Raw genomic sequence first — 22,049 nt, forward strand, 5'->3', positions numbered from 1 at the left:
CTCCCTTCCCCAGGAGCAGTGTGAGCACCAGCGCGGCTCCCTGATGAGACACTTCCCTGGCTTTGGGAGGGAGACAAGACGTCAGGGCCCATGACTCGGAACCAGCTACCGATACCCATGGAAAGCTGATTTTCAGAGGGGTGTGATCAGCCCTTCCTGTGTATCTGGCTTCTTCAAAGGGGCTTAATCAGGAGTGAAAAATGGAAAAGGGCCATTTAGGAGGGTGAATATCTCTAGCATTGTTTTCTGTGTGCCCCAGTGGCCTAATGGATAAGGCACTGGCCTCCTAAACCAGGTGTTGTGGGTTCAAGTCCCACCTGGGGTGACAGTTTCCTTTCACTGCCAAAGAGCTTACCTTCCTCTCCTTTCTGCGACAGTTGGCAAGGATGCTCCCAAGTGGGTCTCTCTCTTACTCCACAGAACCTGTTCAGACCCCCTCATTTGCCAATGCTGGTGTTAGGTGCAGATCTGGGTGCTAAAAGCCCAGGTATCCAAAGTAAGAGTGAAGGGGCACATTTTCCTCCAGAAGGCCCAGGAGTGACAGACAGAGGGAGGTGGCTGTAGCAGAGCAGGGTCTGTCTGGAGACAAAGCGGAGCCTGAAGATGAGAAGACCCATGACAGGCAGAGACTCCAGAGCACGGGGGGCTAGTTATTTGGTCTGGCAAAGTGACAGAAAATCCCCAGGCCCTGAGCATGGTGCGGGCAAAGCCCATGGGGCAGTTTGCCTGGTGAGGTTTGGGGGCGTGGATCTTACACCTTGTAGATTTTCCCTTTGCAACATCCTCTGGCAAGGAGTTCCACTGGGCGCAAAAATGCTTCCTTTTTAACTCGGTTACTTACCAGTTTCATTCTGTCACCCTGGTTCTTAAGTAGGCGAAAAAATAATTTCTTATTTGCTTTCTGCACCCCTGTCATCATCACATAAACCCCTGTCCCGTCGCCCCTTGCTTGCCCCTTCCCACGCTGAGAAGAAGAAGTTCCATGAGCTCCTGGGAGCTGCTTTCCAAGGAAGAGGCATTTCCAAAATAGAAGATGGCCAAGCCCAATCCCCTACACAAAGGCCCAGGAAATACCAATGGAGATTGGGAAAGTTCCCTCTCGGGCAGCGCTACGGAATGGATCCGGCTGGCCATCGGGCTGACTAACCCATCAACAGACGAGTCCCAGTGAGACTTCTCAGCCCAAGTGCAGACACTGTGGAGTCCCCCACTCCCAGCCCAGTGGCAGAGGGGCAGCGCCCTGAGGAGGCGGGTCCTGAGCAGCAGAGACCTTTGAAGGGAATGGAGACAAGGGAGACGTGAGGTGAGAGGAAGGGGAACAAGTTGCATCTTCTCAAGTGAGACGTGGTGGGAAACTGCTGGTTCCGGTGCAGACTCTTGCATTGTTGTTGTGGAATAACGGCCATAGTTCCAAAAGAACTTTTGTGTGTGGACAGAACCTGCGCAGCCCAAGAAATGTGATTGGCAGCTCCTCCCCACAATCCTTTTGTCAATTGAAGTGCAGGGTTCTGAAGACATGGACCCAAGGTAAACACCTTGCTTGCTTTCTACTAAGGCCACGCTGACGGGAAAAGAATGGCTCCTTCGAGCCAGAGTTAAACCAGCAACCTAAGGATCACTTGCCAAACACACACTACAGTCCTCTGCTCTGCCAGCTGAGCTATCGAAGGAGCCTGAGCAGCATTAATTTGTCCAGGTTGTCCCTTCTAAAAGTCTCAGGGCAACTGCTTCCCCAAATATATGGCATTGCTGATGAGGGGCAGAGGAGCACAGGGGCTGTCACAGGTACTTCACATGCAGACAGACCCCCTGAGTGAAACCTGAGCTAGATCCACCCATGTCTCAGCAAAAGGAAGGAAGTTGGGTTCTTCGCATGTGTCTTCTTTGTTCCAGAGTCTCTAGGGGTGCGGCACCGAAACCTATTGTGCTGGCCGTAATGTTTTTCCTTTATTTAAAATGAAGTTTGATCAACTAACATGAGACAGTTCAAACGCTTAATCGTTTAATGATTTAAATTAAACTTTTCTCCCCAGCTGCAGCCCTAGCAAAATGGCTGGGGTGTGATTATGTCATTAGTGGCGAGTGTCCATTAGTAACCAAGAGTCCCTGGAAAGGTTTGGGGAGGGCAGGGGCTCAGCAAAGGGGTGGGGTCTTGCGGAAGGGACAGGATAGTTCCTGGCTTGCCCTGACATTTAATAGGTGACCTTGGGGGCATGTGGCCCCCTGAGCAGCAGCTGATGTTCCCTGTGTGAGCCCCAGAACCAGCCCTGAGTGACGGGGGCAGAGGGAGAGCAGCTCACACATGCCAAGGGGCTGGACATGAGCCTGCCAGGCAGCAGTGACATCACAAGGAACTTTTTCAGCACCTCAGCTCATTGGCTGGGAGGCAGTGACCTCACAGAGGGACCATGGCAACAGCCAGGTGGGACAGGCTGCAGGGCTGGGGCATCTCAGAGACCCCCATGGCCTGGCTGCCTGGAATCTCCTTTGTGAGGTTTCCCCTTGAGGGCAGAAGGGATTGAGGGTCCCATCTGGGAGTGTCTCTGTGGAGATTTCCCCTTTCCCCAGGCTGCAGTGAGAGGGGCTGGCACTGAACTGAAGAGAGATCTGGGAGAAGCAAGAGGAAGGGCTGCAAACACCCAACAAGGATGGGATTTGAACCCCTGCATGCACAGCACAATGGATTAGTAGTCCATCGCCTTAATCACGCAGCCACCTCATTTGGCCTGCAAAGTTTGTTTCAAACTACCCAAACCCAGCACTGCCAGGAACCTTTGTGCCACTTCCTGGTTGGCCAAGGACACCCAGGGCTGGAAGGTTTGGGCTTTTCACAATGTCCCCTGGGCTGTTGTACAAAGCTCAGTGCTTGTAACAAACACAAACACCCCTTGGCTACATCTACCCTGCAGGCTTCTTACACAAGAACTTCTTACACAAAGCCCTTTTTCCGGAAAAGCGTCCGTGGCCAATGTAGACGTGCTTTTCCGGAAAAGAGCCCCGATCGTCAGTTCCGCAATCGGGGCTTTTTTCTGGAAAAGACTACTGGGCTGTCTACACTCGCCCTTTTCCGAAACAGTGTTCCGGAATAAGGACTTATGCCCGAGTGGGAGCAGAATAGTTTTTCTGGAATAGCGGCTGATTTTGTACAGTTCAACGTCTTTGCTTTTCCGGAAATTCAAGGGCCAGTGTAGACAGCTCGCAGCTTATTCTGGAAAAGCGGCTGATTTTCCGGAATAAGTGGCCCAGTGTAGACACAGCCTTTCTGTTTCATTAAATGTTTCTTTCCTACCTCAGACTCGGTGCTTGCGAGTGGGGAAGCATTGCCTCTCAGAGGCGCCCAGGGGTGCATGAATTTCCCAGATTACTGGGTGGGGCTCGAGCTGGTTCTATGTGTGATGGCCCCAAGATATTGATCCCAGCCCTGGTTACTGCCAGGCCTACCCGGAAGAAGGGTTACAAGAGACAGCAAAGGTCTCAATTCATAAGGCTCTGTGGTGCAATGGAAAGCGTGTTGGACTTCTAAGTTGTGGTGCTCACTGTGACCTAGGTGGGTCATTCAAAGGTTGTGGGTTCAAATCCTGCCAGAGTCACTTTAGCTGCTTCCTCATTTCCAGAGCAGCTTTTACAGAATAGGCAATCTTTAGGCTGACACCAGGATGGGCTTTAGTCCAGAGAGTTCCCAGGAGACCCCAGCGAGTGGGGAGGCAAGGGCTGCTCTGAAAGGCTGCAGGTGGCCACAGACCCTTTTGTCCCTCCATGTCACCTACCAGTGCTGTGCATCACTCAAGCTATGTCTACACTACACTGTTCTTCTGAAGAAGCTAGGTAAATCGTGAAGCCTAGTTTGCATAGCTTTTTCTGGAAGAAGGTTTTCCAACATTTGGCCTGTTTACACTGGGCCAAATGTGGGGAAAAAAACTTTTTTTTTTTGTAACATTTCTTCTTCTTCATAAAATGAGGTTCACAGAGGCACCAAAAACGCATGGTCTGCTCTTCTGAAAAAAATTCGGCAGATGTGTTCTCTGGACTAAACCGTTGTCTCTGTAGTGTAGACTGAGCCCTGATGTAACATCTTATTTCAAGTGTAGGTGCAGCATAGATAGAGGGTTGACTCAGAGTCCTTAGTGCTGCCTCTTAGACCATGGGACCTACACAAGGCACCTGTGACTCAGCTGGGCCAAACTGGAGCCCTGGCCTAGGCCCACTGGGACCAGCTTTGCTTGTTTTCCTTCCACCCAGAGCCCCCTTCTTCTCCTGGGCTGAAAGGAGCCTCACTGGGATGCCCTGAGACAGGCACAGGGCTCTGCCTCCCCACAGCCAGCCCCACCCCACAGGCTTTGGCAGAACAAGGGGGGGGAGGCTCTGCTCACCCTACTGAGTCCCACTGAGATGTTGAGCTTTTGTCCTGCCCCACTCAGCTTGGCCTCCCTCCTCTGCCCCATTCCTGCCTCACTTCTCCTTGGGCAAGTCACACAAGGGAAGCAGCAGGAGGAGCTGGCCCCATACACCTGCTTCCGAGGGCAGGGGAGGCTGAGACACAAGTGTCCATCAGGTGCCTGGCCTGACCCCTCTGGCTTCCCCAGGCTGGCACCAAGGGGCATTCTCAGCTGATGTCACCCCCCCCCCCCCCCCCGTCGCATGTGAGTTGGGCTTATCCCAGGCAGGAGGAGCTGCACTTACCCGGGCACCCAGGAGAGCAGCAATAAGAGAAGACCCTGTGTTTGTGCCTGGTTTTGAACCAGGAACCTTTCGCACGTCAGGCAAATGTGATAAGCACTACACCACAAAAACACACAACACACAACTGTTCTTCAGAGAATGGCACTTGTCTGACTGTTCTGTTCCTAGCTCTAGCTCTTTCCAACACCCTGCTCTGCAGGGGAGGGGATGCACCTTGTGAACACTCCACCTCTTGTTCTCATGGAAGCCACTAACCCCAGCTGCCAGCTCCTCATTTCCTCACCAGCCCCTTGAGATTTGTAGCTCAAAGCTGGAGCTGCTGTGGAAGGAGGTGAAGCTACAGAAGCTGACAGGGGACAATCAGCAGGCGGAGGGTTATTTTTTCTCCTCCCTGGGCTGATGTGGCTAGAACTGAGGAGAAGAAAATCCTCTTCCCTTCTCCTCAGAAGATGGAAATTGCAGTTGGTTCTCTTTCTGGTTCTACTAAAGCTGGACCCCAGGACTAGACTTTGTCTTTCCAAAGCCCTAATGAAAGCTGAGCCAATTGCTTGCAGACTGAGAATGTGAGTTAGAGAAGAGCATCGCCCAGCATGGGGCTTGAACCCATGACCCTGAGATTAAGAGTCTCATGTTCTTCCAACTGAGTTAGCCAGTCTGTGTGCGAAAAGTGTCCTAATATCCCATCACAGCATAACAGGAGCCAAGTGTTCTCCACTGCCTGACTTAAGACTCTTTCTTGCCCCTAATGTGGGGTTCTGGTCTGTGGAGAGGTTTGAACTCTAACCCCACTCCCAACACACCCACTTCTTTCCCCACGAGGAACGGCCCCATTTCCATCTCTCCAGGGACAGAAGAAGGGCTCTGGCCTGTTCTCTGCAAAATGCTCAGCCTGTTTCATTTTCTGCAGGAACGAGTGGGATCCATGCGCCCTGTTCCCCAGTGACAAGTGTGTGTCCTCTCCCCCCTTTCCACAGACACAGCAGGCCAGGGGGTTGTACACCTGCAGTGGCCCCTTCCTACGTGGCCGGGAAGAAAGAAGCTTGGACTGACGGGCGAGTCTCACTTGCTGATCAGACTCCCAGGGCCTGAGCTCTGGGGCCAGCCCGGGGCGGGAGGGAGAGGGGGTGTGAAGAAATTCCAGGGGAGGGGGAAGAGGTGACCCAGTCCTCCCCCCATAAATTTTTTTTCTTTTTTGCTAAAACAAGTTTTACTTCTATTTTGGGGGGGGACATGAGGGTTTTTCAAAAATCAAAAAGGGGGGGCGTGATGCTGAAAAGTTTTGGAACTACTGCAAGGGGACAACCCAGCAGGGACTCAAAAGGAGTGCTCCAGGTGAGGTTTGAACTCACAACCTCAGCATGTCTCCTACAAGTACTGCCTTATAAGTACTGTGCACTGACCCATTGCGCCACTGGAGCAGATATTTGAAGTGTTTCTTCAAAGTCCTTAGATTGAAAAAATGAAGACGTACAACGTGGAATTGAAGTTTCTGCTGAGCCCTTGTTCTTTCTTTTCACAGGCAGAGCCAGGGGGGCTCCGCACATCCAGAGACCCCTCCCTCTTCCTCCCTGGTCTCTGAAATAACCCACCCTAGTGGGGCACAAAGCTGCTGGAGGCCAGAGCACTAGAGATGAGTTGCACGTGGGTTAGTGCTCCCTTTGCACGTGAGAGGTAGCAGGATTCACTCCCATCTTCTCCCACCTGCTCGCTGGTGCTCAGGGGTTGGCCCCTTTCCTGCTGCCCCAACTCTCATTCCCACAATGCACTTTGTGCAGGGACCGATGGTCATGGACAAGGCATGTGGCTGGGAGCCAGAAACCTTCCCAAAGTATACAACTCCCCCACCCCCGTTCTGCTCACACTCTCTGGCTGCCTCCAGCATGGGCTGAGCTCAGGGGTCAGATGGGCGACCTGCCCTGACGCTGTGATGGCATCAGGCACCTGAGCACAAGTCTGCTCACGAAGCTCTAATGGGCCTCAGACAAGCAAAACCCCCCTTAGTGAACCTCAAGGCAAGGAAGCCAAAAAGCCTGGAGCACAAGGACCTCCCAGCAACCACCCCAGCCCGTCCCACTGAGATTTAAACTCAGATTGGAGGATTCAGAGTCATTAGTGCTGCCCCTTACACCTGGGACCTAGACAGAAGGCCTGGGGTAGACACCTGGGACACTCACCTCTCAGACTGGCCTCTGCTCTCCTGGCTTCCCTCCGGCTGCTTCATCTCTCAGGACTCTCTGGCTATGTCTGCACGGCACTTTTATTTTGGAATAAGCTATTCTGGAACAGTTTATTTGAAAATAGCACGTCTACACTGCAGGGAAACCTCAAAATGAGTCTGAGGAGGCTTCCCTAATGTAGACGTGTTACCTTGATTTAGAGCCCCAGGAGGAATAACTTAGAATGGCCCTGGGAAGGGGATATTTTGAAATAGCAGAAGTGGAGCATGTACACGCGCCTCATTTTGAAATAGCTATTTCAGAATAGGCATTTTTCTGCGTACAGTGAGGTCTACAGAAGTTGGAATTAGCCGTCCGTTATTTCAGAATTACTTCAAAACAACAGAATTGCTGTCTAGACTCTTGCCTTGTTATTTTGGAATAACGGCCATTGTTTCAAAATAACTTTTCTGTGTGGACAGAACCTCTGTCCTGCCCCAGTTCTGATGCTTTCTGGACAAACTCCATGTTAGGACCAGTCACAATCTGGGGTCAGTGAGGGTCCGTCCTACCTGAGACGTGTGTGACACAAAAGCCTCCTGTTCCCTGCCCAGTTCCCAACACTGGCTGCAGACCCAGAGATATTTGGTGCCTTGGCTGCTGTCCCTGCTGGCAGGGAGCTGTCCCGCACCCGCAGTTCATCTGCCTCCCGGAGAGGAGGTAGCTCTGTGAGGGGGAGAAGCCAGGGAATTTCCCTGCATGTGTAAAAACCATCACTGCCGGCCCGGCCTGGGGCAGTGCGCTGGCATCCCTCATGTCTGGAGCATCCGCCAGGGAAAAACTGAAACTGTATCAGGAGATAAGGGGCCAGGGTCCCCCCCAGCAGGAGCTATAGGGAATAGGCTACCTCTACTTTTCCACAGCAGGAAATACTGGACGGGGTCCCTCCACCCGTCTCCAGGAGGAGCTATGGAGCCAGAGGACCCTCCACCCCCCAGAAAGAGCCAATGGGTGCCATGGGGGCTCACACACAAACAGGTGCACACGCCCTCAATATCGGTGCCCAGGGAAAAACTCGTTCCGCTCCTGGAACAGGAACAGCGACTAGCAGTGAGGCCCCTCCCTGGCAGCACCGTGTCAGACGGTTTCTTCTTGGCCTGGTGCCTCCTGAATGCTGGGAGCAGCTGCCTGGCCTGAGGGGCTGCAGTTCCTTGGAGAGAGGGGCTGGGGCCGGTGGCTGCAGGAAAACCCTTCTGCTGTGTCTGTGGCTGAGCTGCACAAAGGAAGATACAAGATCCCTGGGGGGGGGGGGGTCTTTGCCGGATGAACATGCCTGAGGAAAGAAGCTGGAAGCGCAACAGACACACAAAAGGGGACGTAAGACAGTTTGAGTCGCACACACGGCAGGTGGCGCAGCTCATCCAGGGACTTTATCCACTCACAGAGCTTCTCCACGCCCCGAACTTCGCCAGGCAAACTGCCCCATGGGCCTCGCCCGCACCATGCTCAGGGCCTGGGGATTTTCTGTCACTTTGCCAGACCAGATCACTAGCCACCCCCACTGCTCTGGAGTCTCTGCCTCTCATTGGCCTTCTCATCCTCAGGCACCGCTTTGTCTCCAGACAGACCCTGCTCTGCTACAGGCACCTCTCTCTCGCTGTCACTCATGGGCCTTCAAGTGCAAAAAATGCCCCTTTGTTCTGCCTGTGAATACATGGGCTTTTAGGAAATACACCTGTATTTGCTAGGGAGGGGTCTGAACAGTTTTTATAGAGAGAGAGACAGCCACCATGGATCATCCTTGCCAACTGTCTCAGAGAGCCAAGGAAGGCAAATAATTTGTTAATGAGAGGAAACTGTCACCCCAGGTGGGACTTGAACCCACAATCCCTGGCTTAAAAGACTAATACCTTGTCCATTAGGCCAGTGGGGAACACAGAAAATAGGGCCAGGGATTCACCCTTCTAAATGTCCCTTCCTTGGCTTTTAGCTCCTAATGAAGCCCCTTTGAAGAAGCCAGATACACAGAAAGGGCTGATCATACCCCTCTGAAAATCAGCTTTCCATGGGTATCTGTACCTGGCTCCAAGTCATGGCTTCCCCAGGCTGGCACCCAGGGGCATTATCAGCTGATGTCACACTCCCTTTGTCACATGGGAGTTGGGCTCATCCCAGGTACAGGCTGGTCAGCAGCACCTGCACATACCTGGGCACCCAGGGGAGCAGCAATAAGGTCCTGATGTTAAGAGGAATAAGGGATCTTCCGGAAAAGGTTTATTTTCTGAAAGATCCCTGTCTACACTGGCGCTTTTTTCGGGCAAAGCCCCAAGCTGGAAAAAAGCGGCATCCATATTCATGCAAATGCCGCGGGGAAAATTTAAATCCCCATGGTATTTGCAACTCCGAATTGTCTCATTAGCATCCCTTTTCCGGAAAAGAGTGCCAATGTAGACACAGCCATTGGGTTTCGAAATTTGCGTAGGTTTTTCCAGAAGGACATTGCAGTGTAGACACAGCCTGAGTGTTGCTCAGCACTCGTAGGAGACAGGGAGGGACAAAACAGTCTAAAAGCACCTGCAGCCTTTCAGAACAACTGCCAGCCCCAGCCCCAAGGACCAGCCCTTTTCTCCACCCTCACTGGGGTCTGCTGGGAATTGCCCGGATGCCAGCATACCCCAGTGTCAGCCTAAGGATTGACTGGTCTGTAAAAGCCACATCCTGGAAATGAGGAAGCAGCTAAAGTGACTCTGGTGGGACTTGAACCCACAGCCTTTGAATGTCTAGCTGGGCTCACATTAACCACTACAGCTTAGAAGTCCAACATGCTTTCCATTGCACCACAGAGCCTGATCGACTACTGACTTTGATATCTCTACTCTCTGCTTTGCAGCATGGCAATTGCTGGGGGTCTGTCGCTTTTGGGAGAGGAGGTAGGAAGAGGGAGGCAGCCACTGAAATTAAAGGATAAGAGCTGAGCTGCAGATGGAGATATTGATCCCACTGCCTCTCACATGCTAAGCAACCGCTCTACCACTTGAGCTAATTCCCCTGCCAGCAAAAAGAGCTGCTGCCTCACCCACCTTGTTCCAGAGCCCACAACGTCCCTGCGGCTGCCCAAAGCTCCTTTCTGAAAGGGCCACTTGTGAGACTGACACCTGTGGGCCGGCTAGCTCGGAGGTTTAGGGGACGTGGTGCTCATATCACACTGACGCGTTTTAAGAGCAAGCCCCTTATTTCAAGCTATAACGGGCTCGCTGTTCTGATGTCCCTGCATGGCAGGAGGAGGGAGGGATGTTTCGCAATAGCGATTTATTTGGAATAAGTGCTGTGTAGCCAGCCCCAAACTAGTGGAGGAATAAATCAGTCACATGAGTGTAGATTATGAAACTTTGTAGTTGTTGTTGCCTTGGAAACTCCCCACAGACCTTCCCCTGGGGTCCCGGGCAGCCGCTCACACTGCACAGCTCACTTCGAGGTGAGGGTGCTGTATAGACGTGCCCGTCCTGTTGAGGGGCAGCTTGCTGGGGGGAGGCTCTGGCCACTTCCTTTCCTTGTCTCTCTCAGGGTGTGTCTACACTGCAGGGCTACGTCTACACTGCAGGCTTTTTGCACAAGAGCAACTGCTCTTGTGTAAAAGCTTGCAGAGCGTCTACAGTGCAGGCACGTTCTTGTGTAAGTAAATTTATAGTGCAGCATCAGACAACAGGGCTTCTTGCACAGAAGTTATTGCTCTCCCCACTTATAAGTCCTCTTGTGCAAGAACTCGTCAACAAGGTGGCAGTGTGGATGGGCAACAGGGGTTTCTTGCTCAAGAAAGCCATGTATCTAAAATGGCCATCAGAGCTTTCCTGAGCAGGAGAGCGTCCACACTGCCATAGGCGCGCTTGCAGAAAAGCACTTCTCTTGTGCAACAGCACATGGCAGTGTGGACACACTGTTGGGCAAGACATTTTGCACAAAACAGTTCTTGAGCAAGAAGTCTGCAGGGCAGATGTAGCCAGGGGGTGTTTGGGTTTGTTACCAGCACTGAGCTTTGTACAACAGCCCAGGGAACATTGTGAAAAGCCAAAACCTTCCCGCCCTGGGGCTACGTCTACACTGGCCCCTTTTCCGGAAGGGGCATGTAAATTTCACTAGTCGTCGTAGGGAAATATCCCCCGCGGCATTTAAATAAAAATGTCCGCCGCTTTTTTCCGGCTTTTAAAAAAGCCGGAAAAGAGCGTCTAGACTGGCCCCGATCCTCCGGAAAAAGTGCCCTTTTCCGGAGGCTCTTATTCCTACTTTGAAATCCCATCCTCATCGGGTGTTAGTAGACTTCTCTCTTGCCTCTCCCAGAGGTTCAGTGGCAGCCCTGCCTGCCCCACCCCCCTCCCACTGCAGCCAGGGGAAATCTCCACCGACACACCCCGATATGGGACCCTCAATCCCTTCTGCCCTCAAGGGGAAACCTCACAAAGGAGATTCCAGGCAGCCAGGCCATGGGGGTCTCTGAGATGCCCCAGCCCTGCAGCCTGTCCCACCTGGCTGTTGCCATGGCCCCTCTGTGAGGTCACTGCCTCCCAGCCAATGAGCTGAGGTTCTGCAAAAGTTCCTTGTGATGTCACTGCTGCCTTGCAGGCTCATGTCCTGTCCTTGGCCAGCCCCTTGGCATGTGTGATCTGCTCTCTCTGCCCCCGTCACTCAGGGCTGGTTCTGGGGCTCACACAGGGAACATCAGGGGCTGCTCAGGGGGCCACATTGCTAGGAATAAGGGATCTTTTGGACAATGTTTTATTTTCCAAAGGATCCCGTCTAGACTGGTGCTTTTTCCTGGCAAAGCCCCGAGCCGGAAAAAAGCAGCAGCCATGTTCATGCAAAGGAAGCGGGGGAGATTTAAATCCCCGCTTCATTTGCAATTGCGCTGTGTCTAATCTGCATCCCTTTTCCGCAAAAGGCCCTTCAGCAGCAGCACACGGCTGCCATCCAGCAGGCCCTTCCGGGGGCTTGTGCATCTGAGAGGCCCTGAGGGAGAGTTCCAGACAAGGACACCTGTGAGACTCTCCCCTGGGTGCCCCCACAAGGGCCTTCTGTATTTCCCCTCTGTGCCTCCCCCACCACCCACACACACGCTTCCCCTGCCCGCCCTTCCCACTTTCTGCTCCCGCCTCCCCTGCTGAAGACACGTGAGGAGACACGTGAGAAGTGGTTTGTTTTTTTGTGGACCTGCCCCGACCGCAGCCCTAGAGACTCTGGAACAAAGAAGACACATGAGAAGAACCCAACTTTCTTCCTTTTCCTGTGACATGGATGGATCTAGCTCAGGTTTCACTCAGGGGGTCTGTCTGCATGTGAAGTACCTGTGACAGCCCCTGTGCTCCTCTGCCCCTCATCAACAATGCCACCTACTTGGGGGAGCACGTGCCCCGAGACTTGTAGAAATGACAACCTAGACAAGCCAGCATCAATCAGGCTCCCTTCGATAGCTCAGCTGGCAGAGCGGAGGACTGTAGTGTGTGCTTGGCAAGTGATCCTTAGGTTGCTGGTTCAACTCCGGCTCGAAGGAGCGATTGTTTTCCCTCCGGCCTGGCCTTAACAGAAGATAACCATGGTGGTTGCCTTGGGTCCGTGTCTTCAGAGCCCTCTACTGGTTTCACGAGGCATACCTGTGTCGATCAAGAAAGGCTTCTTTGTCCGCGCATCGCGTCCAGACTGCCCCGATCTGCCGACAAACAGCTGATCGGCAGATCGGGGCAGCCATTTAAATTTAAATAAAGCCACGATTATTTTAATCGCGGCTTCATTTCCCTCTTCTGATCTGGCTAATCTACATGCCTCCGTCGACGGAGGCATGTAGTCTAGACACACCTTTGGTCCCATGGTGTAAGGGGCAGGACTTTGAATCTTGCAATCTGAGTTCAAATCTTAGTAGGACTTCCTGGGCTGGGGCTTATTGTTGTGAGGTTTTTCACACTGCCTGGCTATGCTGCAGGCTTCTTGCACAAGAATGGCAGTTCTTGTGCAAAAACTAGCACAATGTCTACCCTGCATGTGCATTCTTGTGCAAGAAAATGTACAGTAAACCGTTAAGAAAGAGGGCTTCTTGTGCAAGAGTTATTCCTCTCCCCATAACGAATAAGCCCTCTTGCACAAGAAGGCAGTGTGCACAGGCAAGAGGGATTTCTTGCACCAGAAACCCCTAAGGCTAAAATAGCCATTAGAGCTTTCTTGCACAAGAGAGCATCTATGCTGCTGTAGATGCTCCTTAGGAGGAGATAAACCACCTCATAGAGCTGGAAGGGACTTTGAGAGGTCAGATAGTCCAGCCCCCTACCGTCATAGCAAGCACAGGAACCCTCCCTGACAGATTTGCCCCAGATCTCTAAATGGCCCCCTCAAGGATTGAATTCAGAATCCTGGGTTTAGCAAGTTAATACTCAAACCACTCAGCTCTCCCTCCCTGTTGTGCCAAAGCACATGGCCGTGTGGACGAACTCTTGCCCAAAACAGTTCTTGGGCAAGAAGCCTGCAGTGCAGATGGAGCCTAAAGTTTTTCATATTTTTTTGTTTTAATATTTCAAAGAGTTGTTCAATGTGCCCCAAGCCTGGAATTGTGCTGCAGCCACCTCCCTCGCTACGGTCGCTGGCTCCATGTGCACTGGCCTTCTGTCTGGGTGCTGGCAGGGGGGTGAGAGGTGGCAGGTACCGATGGGTAACAGGTGCCAAGGCGCATACAGAGACGCCAGCGCCTGCATCTCTGCAAGAGACCTCACTATGCACAGCTCAGCTTTTAACAAACACTCTCCTCCTGTCTGCACCTAACACCAGTGTCACTGTCTGCTCCTGAGGGGTCCTGTCTGGGGGAAAATGGCAATTCCAGGGGGACCCGCACAGCTAACATGGTAAAGAGGAAACCAAAGAGACTCCACTAGGAAACATGACAAGTGTCACCCCAGATGGGACTTGAACCCACAATCCCTGGCTTCGGAAGCCAATGCCTTGTCCATTAGGCCACTGGGGCACGTGAGTGATGATAGAGAAACCAAAATTCCCTTTCTTTCTGGCTGGCCAGGGATACCCAGGGCTGGAAGGTTTTGGCTTTTCACAGTGTTCCCTGTGCTGTTGTACAATGCTCAGTGCTGGTAACAAACCCAAACACCCCCTGTCTACATCTACCCTGCAGGCTTTTTGCGCAAGAACTGTTAGGTGCAACAGTGCATCCACACTGCCATGTGCTTTTGCGCAAGAACGTCCATGGCAGTGTAAACGCTCTCTCTTGCAAGAAACTCCTGTTGCCCATCCATATTGACTTCTTGTGCAACAGCTCTTGCACAAGAGGGCTTATTCCTCATGGGAAGAGGAATAACTCTTGCGCAAGAAGCCCTCTTTTCCTACATTTTGCCATAAATTTACTTGCAACAAGAATGCGCACGCATTATAGATGCTCCTCAAGTTTTGTGTAAGAAGCCTGCAGTGTAGACATAGCCCCTGGGTGCCCAGAGAGGGGCTGGCTAGTCACAGTCTGGCTCGGAGCACTCTCTGGAATGGGAAGATGTCCATGGAGCAGGCGTATGACAGCAGCACACGGCTCTGGTGGGCTGGGGAGGGAGGCCCAGCATCCAGAGGAGCGTTTCCAAGAGAAGCTTTTACTGACAGTGTCTGTCTCTGGTCTGATTTTACCGTGTGGTGAGACACTGGCACCCACAGCGGCATGGATGGGGTGGCTGGAGGGAGTGGCTGGTGGGCGGCTGGTAGGAGCAGTGGCAAGTGGCCAACGGAGTGGGTGAGATGCCTCCTATCCCCACCCCCCCAAGAGTGGGAGGTGACCTCTGAAAACGACCTGTGAGCTCTTATCTGTCCTGAGCAAGGGCAGCAACTGTGAGTGGGGTATGGAGATAGTTTGGGCATGTGAATGGGACACTTACATGGCTGGACTTGCATTGCTGGCAAAGGACATTGCTCAATCCCCTTCAGCAGGGACTTACTTGTGGGTTGGTTCTGAACCCTGCTTGTGCCCAGGCCTGACATAACCTGCCCCACAGAATTCACACAGAAAACGGGGCTCTCAGAACACAGGGGGAGTTTGGGGGCTCGTTGCTGGGCCGTGGGGTGAAGCATCAAACCAGCCCCCTCCTGTGGGGCCTGTGAGTGTTACAGAATCTGGGCCTCTGCACCTGGGTAACGGCAAACAAAAGGTCTGGGGGCCACACAGAGACCCCGCTGGGCTGAGCAGGAAGTGGCTGGGATTTCACTTCATTTATGCCTGTGGGCTTGTCTGTCTGCAGCCTGGAAACCTCCTGGCTCCTCAGACCACTGGTCTGGATGGAGCGTTACAGAAGTCGGAATAATGGAATCGCTGTGTAGACGCTCCCATTGTTATTGCAGTGTAATGGCCGTTATGCCCAAGGAACACTGCTGTGTAGATGCAGCCTAAGAGAAATGCTGAGCAAGTGCTTCTACAATGGCAGGGGAGACAGGGAAATGAGGTCACTTCTCTAGCTATCAAAAATGGGACATGTCAGGAGTTGGATTTGAACCCACATCTCCATTCAGAAACCCAAACACCCAACTGAGGGAAAGGTAGGACCTTGCATCTGGTGCCTTAGACCACTCGGCCATCCTGACACCCATGTTGAGACCTTCAAGTGAAGTTTTCATACATGTGTGAGTTGCTCAGGGAGGCCAAGGGGGCACCTCTCTTTCCCCATCTAACAGCCGCTCTACAGCACAGCTGGGTTTATCCCCACTCACCCTTGTGGGGTGTTTTGCAGGGAGCTGACAAGAAGCGGAAGAGGGGAAACTGCTGGCCGGCAGAACTGAGGCTTGGGATTCTCCTGTGCCAGGGAGTCTGTGTCAGTGCCCTTGGGGATCCAGAGCTGGGCGGCTCCTGGGCTTGTTGGCTCCACACCAAGGGTGTCTCCTCTGCAGGGCGATGCTTGTTCCCGGGGCTAACACTTATCCCTGGGACACACTTTGTGCAGGGACCGTTGCTGGTCTTTGTGCCACATTATGTGTCTGGGACGTGGGAGTGAGGAACCTGCCCAAAACAGACACGTATCCACACACCACCCCCCAGTTCTGCGTCCCCGGCCCTCCTCTGTCAGCCCCACACACTGCCCTTAGCCTCCCATCCTGCGCCCCCACACGTAGCTTTCTTACAGATGCTGTTTTATCGCAACCCTCTCACGCCAGCCTCGGCTCCCCAGGGGGTAGATTGTGCTGCCTCACCCCCCAAAGGAGCACTCGTGTGCCGATGGGCAGAGACCCCACCGGGGGATTGGCCCTGGTTGTCTGGCAGCTTGTGATGCTGCCACAGAGCACGCACCATGGGACCTGCAGGGAGGCTGCTCTCAGGGCACCCGGGACTCTGGGCTTGCGGCTGACACTCTGCGCTCCTGGCTTCCCTGCAGCCCTGGGGTCCAGCTCTGGGGTGGGAACCTTTTCTCAGCTGGGTGGAAATCAGGGGACAAGTGGAAAAACAAAACAAAACCCTCTTTGACTTGGCCCAGCCAACCCAGGCGCTGGCCCAGCTCTGCCCTCCCTTCTACCCCAGCAGTGGCCACGCTGCAAAGCGGAGAGAGGAGATGTGGGAGGGGGCTACCCCCAGGGCTCTATTGTGCAGTGGGAAGTCGGTTGCACGTCTAAACTGTGGTGCTCTGTGTGAGCCAGCCCAGTTGTTGAAAGCTTGTGGGTTCAAATCCTTGAACTGCTTTGTAATTGGCAGGGCAGCTTTTACAGAACAGGCCACCCCTTGAAAGTGGCCAAAGGGGCCCAGGACAAGGGAAAAGACACAGGGCTGCTCCCTGGAGCAACAAGTCTCTGAGTATCAGAGGGGTAGCCATGTTAGTCTGAATCTGCAAAAGCAGCGAGGAGTCCTGTGGCACCTTATAGACTGGTGTTGGAGCATAAGCTTTTGTGGGCAAAGACCCACTTCGTCAGATGCATGTGATGAAGTGGGTCTTTGCCCACAAAAGCTTATGCTCCTACACTTCAGTTAGTCTATAAGATGCCACAGGACTCCAAGTCTCTGAGCAGCACCAAGGTGGTCTGTGCCAGACATAAGGCAGGGTTCTCTGGTTCTAGGACCATTTGTTGGTTTTTAATCTGTCACAGCTACAGACTAAAAGGGCCCCCCACTGAAGGGAGCGACTATGTGGCCCCCAGATCTTTTGCAAACAAACCCAAACACCCCCAGGCTACATCTACCCTGCAGGCTTCTTGCACAAGAACTGTTTTGTGCAACAGTTCTTGCGCGCAGGTCTTGCACAACAGTGTGTCCACACCGCCATGTGCTTTTGCACAAGAAAAGTGCTTTTCTGCAAGAGTGCTCATGGCAGTGTGGACGCTCTCCTGTCAAGAAACCTCTGATGACCATTTTAGCCATAGGGATTTCTTGGGCAAGAAACCCCTGTTGCCTGTCCACACTGCCTCCTTGTGGACGAGTTCCTGCGTAAGAGGGCTAATTTTGTAATTTGGTGCTGCCTACACAGCACTTTTTTCAAAATAAATCACAATTCCAAAACGCCCCTCACTCCTCATGCCATGAGGTTTGCAGGGATGTCAGAATAGCAAGCACGTTACGGCTTGAAACAAGGGGCTTGCTCTTAAGACGCGTCTGTGTGATACGAGCACCACGTCCTAAACCTCCGAGCTAGCCGGCCCACGGGTGTCAGTCTCACAAGTGGCCCTTTTAGAACAGCGCCTTGGGCAGCCACAGGGACGTTGTGGGCTCTGGAACAAGGTAGGTGAGGCATTCACATGCAGGGGAATTAGCTCAAGTGGTAGAGTGCTTGCTTAGCATGCAAGAGGCAGTGGGATCAATGCCCACATTCTCCAACTGCAGCTCAGTTCTCATCCCTTACTTTTACTGTCAGTGGTCCCTTCCCTCTTCCTACCTGCTCTCCCAAAAGAGACAGACCTGGCTCCCCTTTCTTTTCCCCCAGCAATTGCCATGCTGCAAAGCAGAGAGTGGAGATATCAAGTTCAGCAGTACATCAGGCACAATGGAAAGCCGGTTGGATTTCTAAGCTGCCGTGGCTAGTGTGAGCCCAGCTTGACATTCAGAGGTTGTGGGTTTGTTTCACCAAAGTCACTTTAGCGGCTTTCTCATTTCCAGGCTGCAGCTCTTACAGACCAGGCAATCCTTAGGCTGACACTGGGGTGGACTTGAGTCCAGACACTTCCCAGCAGACCCCAGTGAGGATGGCCGGAGTGGCTAGGGATTGTTCTGAAAGGCTGCAGGTGCCGTTAGACCATTTTGTCCCTCCCTGTCTTCTACTCTTGCTGAGCAACACTCAGGCTGTGTCTACACTGCACTGCTCTTCGGGAAAAAGCTACACAAATTTTGAAACTCAATGGCTGTGTCTAGACTGGCCACTTTTTCCAGAAAAGCAGCCGCTTTTCCGGAAAAAACTTACCAGCTGGCTACAATGGCCGCTTGAATTTCCGCAAAAGCACTGATGATTTCATGTAAGATTGTCAGTGTTTTTGCGAAATACTATGCTGCTCCCATTCGGGCAAAAGTCTTTTTCCAAAAAACTTTTGCACAAAAGGGCCAGTGTAGGCAGCTCAGATTTGTTTTCCGCAAAAAAGCCCCAATCGCAAAAACGGCGATCGGGGCTTTTTTGCAGAAAAGCGCGTCTAGATTGCCCACAGATGCTTTTCCGCAAAAAGTGCTTTTGCAGAAAAGCATCCTGCCAATCTAGATGCGCTTTTCCGAAAATGCTTTTAATGGAAAAATTTTCCATTAAAAACATTTCCAGAAAATCATGCCAGTGTAGACTTAGCCAACTTGAGTAGCTTTTTCAGAAAAGGCTTTTCCGACATTTGGCCTGTGAACACTGGGCAACTCACACAAGGGAGGCAGCAGACAGAGCCAGCCCAATGCACCAGCCTCCCAGCACAGGGGAGACCAAGCCCCAAGGCCCCAGCAGGTGCCTGGCCTGATTCATCTCCCTTCCCCAGACTAGCACCCAGGGGCATTATCAGCTGATGTCACCCTTCTCTCTCACAAGGGAGTTGGGCTCATCCCAGGCACACACACATCATCAGCAGCTATGCTTAACAGGGCACCCAGTAGAGCAGCAGTAAGAGCAGATGTTGCATGTTAGGCAAACATGATAACCACTACACCACAGAAACACACGTTGGCTCTGGTGGATTTTGGCTGACTGTTCTGTTCCTAGCTCTTTCTAACACCCTGCTCTGCAGGGGAGGGGAATGTACCTTGTGAACACTCCACCTCTGGTTCTCAGGGAAGCCACTAACCCGAGCTGCCAGCTCCTCATTTCCTCACCAGCCCCTTGAGATTTGTAGCTCAAAGCTGGAGCTGCTGTGGCAGGAGGTGAAGCTACAGAAGCTGACAGGGGACAATCAGCGGGCGGAGGGTTATTTTTTCTCCTCCCTGGGCTGATGTGGCTAGAACTGAGGAGAAGAAAATCCTCTTCCCTTCTCCTCAGAAGATGGAAATTGCAGTTGGTTCTCTCTCTGGTTCTACTAAAGCTGGACCTCAGGACTAGACTTTTGCTTTTTAAAACCCTGGTGAAAGCTGAGAGTGAATTGAATGTAGGCTGAGAAGGTGAGTTAAAGAAGGGCATCACCCAGCATGGGGCTTGAACCCATGAGCCTAAAATTAAAAGTCTTACAGCTACCAACTGAGCTAGCCAGGCTGCACCCAATAGCTTTTCTGACACCCCCTCATAGCATAGCAGAAGCCAAGTGTTCTCCATTGCCTGACTCAAGGCTCTTTCTTGACCCTAATGAAGGGTTCTGGTCTATGGGGAGGTTTGAGCTCAAATCCCCCTCCTGACACACCCACTTCTTTCCCCACAAGGAACGGCCCCATTTCCATCTCTCCAGTGGCAGGAGAAGGGTCTGGGTTCAGGATTTCTTTTAGCGCAGCAGCAAGCGGAGATGGAGGAAAAAAAAAACCCCTTTGCAAGCTTTGTTCTCATGGCACCTCCCGCTCTTTGTTACTATTCTATTCCCACTGTGAGGGAACCACCAAGTTCAACTGAAGGTAAAACCAACTCCAGATACATGTTGAAGGAAAAACCCATTGACCTGGCAAAAAGGCACCACTGGGAGTTGAACGTAGGATCCCCTACTTACTAGGCAGGCACTTTAACCAAGCAAGCCACAGTACCCTCCTGGGGAACAACCCTAAAAATGTTCTGCTTTATCATTCCAGACACCCCTTCCCATTCCAAAGTGCAGCCGTTCCCCATTCCCCTCCAGCTCTTGCCATGACTCAAGGTCTGCGCAGCCTGAGACACTTGATTGGCAGCTGGAACCCAAAACCTTTCTGTCAATTGTAGCACCAGGCCCCAAAGGGACAGACCCAAGGCAGCTGCCTGCTCCTAAGGCCGGGCCTGCAGCCAGGGGGAGGGAGAAGAATCTCTCCTTTCAGCTGGAGTTGAATCAGCCACCTAAGGGCACTTGCCGAGCACCCGCTACAGGCCTCTGCTCTGCCAGCTGAGCTATGGAAGGTGCCTGGGGCAGGCTGCTTTGCCCAGTTTGGCCCTTGGACGAGTGCCAGGGCAAGAGCCCCCCCCATGGGGACGGCTTCCCAGGGGAGGGGCAGAGGAACCCAGCAGCACAGGGGTGTCACAGGCGCTTCACCCGCAGAAGGACCCTTGAGTGACACCAGGCAGAAACGCCGCGTCTCGCTCCCTGCAGCTCCCCTTGCTGCCCTGGCAGGCGCTGCCCCTTCTCCCACCGGCCTGGGCCTGGCCTCCCTCCCCCGCCCGGCACCACAGAAAGCCCCGTGGAGGCAGGAAAAGGGAATAAGGGAATTTGTGTGCAGCCATCTTGGTCTTGTTAACAAGAGAGCAGGAGTCAGGCTAAGTCTGTGGCCTGACAACGCGAGATCTGTAATTAGAAGCTGCCTTCGCCTCTCGCCTCCATACGGAGATAAGGATAGAATGCTGACTCTGGCAGGGACCTTGAGAGAAGGAGCATCTGGGTGGAACTAAATAACTGTTAGCCATTGGTGTTTGGAATGGGAAGGAGACTAATTGTTATTGTTATTATATTTAATAGACAGTATATAAACTGCTTCATAATTGCTTGTATTCGAAGATCTGCCTCGGTGAGGGGGGGGACTCCCCCCCGTCCGAACCAGTTTTTCCCTTGCTGCAGCTCGTAATAAAACTGCCTCTGGCTACTTGTTGCTCACAAACGCAGAGTGAGGACAATGTTTTCTTCCACAGCCCCTTGGCGTGAGCCTGGGCAAGCCAGAGGCCTCAGGCCTGTCCCCTCTGAGGGGCTTGTGCCTCGGCCTCCTCTGCCCTTGGTGCCGGCTCTCCCGGCTGCCCCTGAGCGCTGCTGGCCAAAGGGGGCTGCAAGGCAGGAGAGGGGGGAAGGAACAAGTCCTGCTGAGGCCGAAAGCTCGGGCTTAAGCCTCCAGCCCCAGCAGCCTGTCTGGGGAAGGGGAGACACAGGGCAGGGCTTGTACAGAAGGAGAGGGGGGAGATACAATGGCAGCTCCCCCACCCCATGGGGCAGGAGGGGGGGCAGAGGTGCCTGGTGGTGGCACTTGGGGGCACCAACTCCTCTGCCCCTGACAGAATTTCTAAAGGTTATAACCAGGGTGTCCCAAATGCCCCCTGCCTCTGTGGGTGCCTCTCCCTGCGCCCCTCCCTCTGCAGGCTCCAGTCCCCCCGGGGGAGGAGCTGCCCCCTCCAGCAGCCTGAGGGGAATTTCTTCTGATCTATTAGGGACTGGCAACAGTTTATTTCCACATTTGCATATTTGTTATTTGCATAATGTATATGCAGATATGTAAATATAATGTTACTGGTCTGGCACAAGTTTGTGAATGGTTTGCCTGTCCATGGTATAAACACAAAGGCTGGAAACACTGGCCTGGTCCATGGGGGCTGGCCAAATGCAAGGCAGGGAAAACACTGGGTGAATGGGAGGGATATTTTCCCCACCAGGCCTTTGTCCTTCAGAATCCCTGGGGACGTTGGGTTTTGTCTCGTCTGGTTTCCCTTTTCCCTGATTCCCTCCTGTGCGGTGGGGAGGGGGCAGCTCTCGCCCTGGCACAGAGATGGGATGGGTAGATGCTCTGAGAACGAGTCCCTGGGCTGTTTGGCGAGAGACCTTTCACCCTTCCGCTCTGTACAGCACTATCAGGATGGCTCAGTGGTTACGGTGTTGGACTTAAGATCCAATAGATGTTTGGCTATGTGGGTTCAAATCCCACTCCTGGTAGTTCCCTGCTTTGGAAAGATG

At 53.0% G+C, this 22,049-nt stretch overlaps 6 non-coding genes across 6 annotated transcripts; 3 read left to right on the forward strand and 3 right to left on the reverse strand.

Moving 5' to 3' along the window:
* Positions 1–252: 252 nt before the first annotated feature.
* On the forward strand, positions 253–325 carry TRNAR-CCU (transfer RNA arginine (anticodon CCU)). The gene has a single exon. It is a non-coding gene; the product is annotated as a tRNA-Arg (tRNA).
* A 5,679-nt stretch (positions 326–6,004) lies between these two features.
* On the reverse strand, positions 6,005–6,098 carry TRNAI-UAU (transfer RNA isoleucine (anticodon UAU)). The gene is made up of 2 exons: positions 6,061–6,098; positions 6,005–6,040 (listed from the first exon to the last, which is right to left on the reverse strand). It is a non-coding gene; the product is annotated as a tRNA-Ile (tRNA).
* Positions 6,099–9,578: 3,480 nt separating this feature from the next.
* Positions 9,579–9,683, reverse strand: TRNAR-UCU (transfer RNA arginine (anticodon UCU)). The gene is made up of 2 exons: positions 9,647–9,683; positions 9,579–9,614 (listed from the first exon to the last, which is right to left on the reverse strand). It is a non-coding gene; the product is annotated as a tRNA-Arg (tRNA).
* A 2,605-nt stretch (positions 9,684–12,288) lies between these two features.
* TRNAY-GUA (transfer RNA tyrosine (anticodon GUA)) lies at positions 12,289–12,378 on the forward strand. Its single transcript is given in 2 exon segments — positions 12,289–12,325; positions 12,343–12,378. It is a non-coding gene; the product is annotated as a tRNA-Tyr (tRNA).
* Positions 12,379–13,760: 1,382 nt separating this feature from the next.
* TRNAR-CCG (transfer RNA arginine (anticodon CCG)) lies at positions 13,761–13,833 on the reverse strand. The gene has a single exon. It is a non-coding gene; the product is annotated as a tRNA-Arg (tRNA).
* Positions 13,834–17,575: 3,742 nt separating this feature from the next.
* On the forward strand, positions 17,576–17,648 carry TRNAA-AGC (transfer RNA alanine (anticodon AGC)). Its single transcript has one exon. It is a non-coding gene; the product is annotated as a tRNA-Ala (tRNA).
* The last annotated feature ends 4,401 nt before the right edge of the window (positions 17,649–22,049 follow it).

This window comes from Pelodiscus sinensis, unplaced genomic scaffold, assembly GCF_049634645.1.
Source record: "Pelodiscus sinensis isolate JC-2024 unplaced genomic scaffold, ASM4963464v1 ctg35, whole genome shotgun sequence".
NCBI classification, from domain to species: domain Eukaryota; kingdom Metazoa; phylum Chordata; order Testudines; family Trionychidae; genus Pelodiscus; species Pelodiscus sinensis.